This window comes from Canis aureus, chromosome 29 (genome assembly GCF_053574225.1).
Source record: "Canis aureus isolate CA01 chromosome 29, VMU_Caureus_v.1.0, whole genome shotgun sequence".
NCBI lineage: Eukaryota > Metazoa > Chordata > Mammalia > Carnivora > Canidae > Canis > Canis aureus.
Window position 1 is genome coordinate 4,578,668 of NC_135639.1, and position 4,668 is coordinate 4,583,335.

Here is a 4,668-nt window from a genome sequence, read left to right on the forward strand (position 1 = left end):
CCAAAGATAAAGGAACAATCTTGAAAACATGCAGAAATGAAGAAACACATCACATCCAGAAGGACAATGGCAAGATTGACAGCTGACTTCTCATTCAAAACCATGGAAATAGAAGATCAGAATAGCCTATTTAAAATGCTTAAAAACAAAAATCACAAACTCTGTCAACTAAGAATTTGATACCCATCAAAGTTATCCTTTAAAAATGAAGACAAGATAAAAACATTTTCAAATAAACAAGAACAGAGAGTCCATCAAACATGTTAACAAAAAATGCCTAAGAGGCACCTGGGTGGTCCAGTGGGTTAAGTGTCTGCCTTTGGCTCAGGTCACGATCCTGGGGTCCTGGGATCAAGTCCCATGTCCAGCTCCCTGCCCAGCAGGGAGTCTGCTTTTCCCTCTCCCTCTGCCCCTCCCTCCCTGCTTATGTGCATGCTCACACTCTCTCTCTCAAATAAATAAATAAAATCTTTTTTAAAAACACTCTAAAAAATGCCTAAGAAAGTTTTTCAGAGTGAAGGGAAAGAGCACAAATAACTTGGATTTACTAGAGGAATAGATAGTACCAGAAATGTTATATACATGGGCAAATATAAATATTATTCATGTACTGTCTCTCTTAACTTTCTTAAAAGACATGTGACTTCTTAAAGGAAATACATTAATATTGTATTGATGCATTTATCATATCTATAGATGTAATCTATAACAATATCACTGAGAATGTATGTGAGGATAAACAAAAATATATTCTTTTAAGTTTACTAAAACAAATAAATATTGACTCTCAGTAGCTTGATGCAAGGCTAAGATGTATGAGGTAATTTTTAAAGTAACCAATAAAACATAATACAAAGACCTAGCTATAAAGCCACAAAATGAATAAAAACAGAATATTAAAATCTCTAATTAACATACACGCACACATACACACATTGGGGAGAATGAAGAACATATGGGAAATAAACAGATGAGATAAAAAACAAATAGTAAAATGGAGATCTTAAAACATTACCAATAATTAAATTAAAGGTAAATGGATTGAATGCTCTTATCAAAGTGCAGGTTAAAAATTCAGGAACCAACTATATAACATACATATTATAAGATAAATAATTTAAGTACATTCAGTACAGATTGAGAATTAAACTCTAAATAGACATGTTCTATGAAAACTTTCAGCATAAGCAGCTGCATTAATATCACACAACCTGGATTTAAAGACAAAGAATATGACCATGAAGGATGATATTTTGTATATCAGGACAATATAAGCTTATTTTTTTGCCATGAAGAAACATTTTTTGTGACATTAAATTTATCAATCTTTTTCCTTATTGGTTCCGGATTTTGAATTATCCCCACTCAACCTATATCACACTTCGTAGACAAAATCACTCATGTTTTTTGTCTTGTACTTACACGGTTTCATTTTTTTTATTCATTTTCACAGACATTTAAGCACATCGAATACTCAGGAGACATTTTTGCCTCAAAATGTACTAAAGATCTTGATTCATTGTAACTGAATTAAACTGACACTCGATAGTTAAGACTGTATTTTCAGTTGATCTTCTTGTGCATTTAATTGGTAAATAATCAGCATGAAATTTGGTGGGGGGCATAAAAGGAAAACTCTGCAAATACGCTCTCTTTTCGCCATCAAAAGGGTGGGAAATTTCACAAGCATGAAATAGCTCCAGCTCCTCACAGCTTTCTGATTGGGTTACTTTAAAGTCAGCAGGAAGCTGCTGGGGCATGGTTTGGACATGGATCACTTCTGGAAAAGACAGAGCTGTGATTTGGGTTTCCCAGCATGATCATGCTCATTGTGTCCCTCTTTGTTATTAGCAGCTCTCAGAGTGTCTCTCGTAACTGTCCAGCCCGGGTGATGTGTGGCTCTGTGCTAAGCCCAGTCTGAAAGCATGAAGACGGGTCAGGTTATACAGTGGTAATGAGACAGGCAGACACACCAGTAGGGGGTGAGGAATCTCTGCAGAGGCGTGCTTGATTCCAAGGGCTTCCCATGCCTGCCTTCGCACCACTATAATTTATTAATGGCATTAGCGGGATCCTGGTTAAGTTTCTAGAGTCAATAGTGTTTGTCTTTTCAGAGAAGCTTTTTCTAGGATTAGGATACATACATATATGTTGCACATATACCTCTTTTGTCTTCTATCTTTCTTGGCTCATAAGTCAAGATTTACTGCCGTGTTGTTTCTTTTGAAAACTAGGCTGATTTAGATACTCACAGTTATTACCAAACACTATGTAGAAATGGTATGTATAAGCCTATTTGTAATGTATGTATACATAACAACATATGTATAAACCACTGCTCCTGTAGTTTGTAAGTGTTGGAACATGTAAGGACCTTGGGGTGTGGCAAGCACCAAACACCACCAAAGTGGTTTTCCTGGAGTATCTTCCAGTTATACAATGCTTTAGCAGATTAGTACATGGATGTCCACCCTAGTGATTACACTGGACTCTGCTTATGGTTCATATTTAGGAAGTAGGCCTCCCAGGTGGTGAGAAGGGCCCAGGAGTTGTCCTCTAGCTTAGATCTAAGTCCTGGCATGGCCTCATCCCTGCTAAATGGTCAGGTAGGGACCAGCTGTTGAGACTATTAGCCTCGACTTCCTCAAATGAAAAATCATGATGAATATAATCTACCTCACTTAGAGGCTGTTTGTGGGGCTCAGATGGATCGTTTATGAACCATGGACAAACTGATCTAGTGAGGACTCAAGCCAGACTGTTTGAGTCCAGATCCCCGCTCTATACTTAGGTGTTATGTCATTTGGAGCAAGTTACTCAACCGTTCTCATGCCTCAGTATCAGCATCTATACAGAATCAATAAGTCCTACTTCATAGGGTGGGAGGGTTCCACAAATTAGAAAAAAAAAAAAAAAGAATGAAGTCTGGCACCTTGTATGTTAGCTACAATTATTACAAATGGAGGAAGTTTCAGAGACAGTCTGGAACTGCAAGATAAAGAGTGACCCTACACTGTGCCTCCACCAGGTGCCAAGCATTTCCCAGGGACTTTATGTCTGGTTCCCCATTCAGTCCTCACAAAAAGCTTGCCAGGTAGCATGTCCGTAAAGGGGGAGTGAGAAACCAGGGAGCTTATGAACTCAACAACTGCCTCAACGTCATCCTGACGGTATACACAGAGCCAGTATAGGAAGTCAACGCTCACACTCTCTACTATACCATAATTGTTTCCAAAAGCAAGTAAGCACACCACTTCCACACAATGCCCTCCTCACCAGGCCAGCCTCTCTTATTACCATAAGTACCCACTCCTTTGCTAATTTGGCCTCCGGTCAAGTCCTAACTGCGGGGAGGAGTTGGCCCCTGCTTTGCCTTCCAGCCTCCTCGTGCTGCTCCCAAGTTGGGCACCATGCCAAACTGGCCTTTCACTTCCCTGAAACATGCCAACTTCTCTCTCACCTCCAATCTTTGTGTGCCCCCGCTGTCTGAACTATTCTTATCTTCTTGTTCAATTTTTGGTTGGTTGGTTGGTTGGTTGGTTGGTTGGTGTTTAAGTAGGCTTCACACCCAGCATGGAGCCCAGTGTGGGGCTTGAACTCCTGACCCTGAGATCAAGACCTGAGCTGAGATCAAGAGCCAGACATTTAACTGACTGAGCCACCCCAGCACCCCTCAGCTTTTTATTTAAACAAAATGATAAGTCACAATGAAACATAGTCAAAAGGCCTGGAAAATTCTTGAGGACCAAAATTTATTTTGTGTGTTAGTGTGCTGTGCTGAAAAGTATCTCTCTCTCTGCAAGAGAAGGAGATAGAATATTCATCACTCAGTGGGCTGAACTCTAAAGCTGTTTATCTGACTAATCAGGCTGGAGCAACGGACTCAAGAATAAACTTGGCTGTTCTTTGTTCTTTATCATTAATTAGAGATTCTCTTTTGTGTTCCTTGACATTCAGTGTACGGCAGAAATGGCTCCCTGAAATGTCAAATTATTTTACTGCAGAGCCCGTTTTAATTTCTCAGGAATATAACCTTTCAAGCAAAGGCTTATGTTAATGCTAAAGTTGGAAAAACATGTTTTGGAAAAACCATATGAAGTCGTGAAAGTGTTGATTGTAGGATCTCGGGATGTATAGAGACAGTCCACAAAGATGGCTGTGAGGATGGGGTCAAATTGAAAGAAATGCACCTGACCCTTCTCCCTTTCCTCTTTTCAAGATGCTTGACTCCTCTTTTGACTCTATCTGGGCACCCCCTAGAGACAGGAAAATGCGCCCACCTCCAGCAACTTGTATCAAATGTCTCTGGTGGTTTGGGATGCAAACTTAACAATATAGATATCTCTCTCCCATCCCCTAAATACTCTCATCCTGTGTCAGGGACAACTTCCTGAAGCTCCCAACTGTCTCTCCCAGAATCTGAGGCATAGTCAGTGCCAATCTGCTAATGAGGACTGCTAATGAGGGTGCCCCCCAACAGCACCCCACGTGAATTCAACCACAGTCATGCATTGAGCAGATATTGGATGAGCAGCAGTGTCCTCAGCCGAGATTGGCATGCTTTTCCTAAAGAGGGCCAGGGAGTCAATATTTGAGGCTTTTTAAGCCAGAGTCTCTGCTACATATTCTTTGTCTTATTTGCTTGCCTGTTTGTTTGCTTGGATTTGT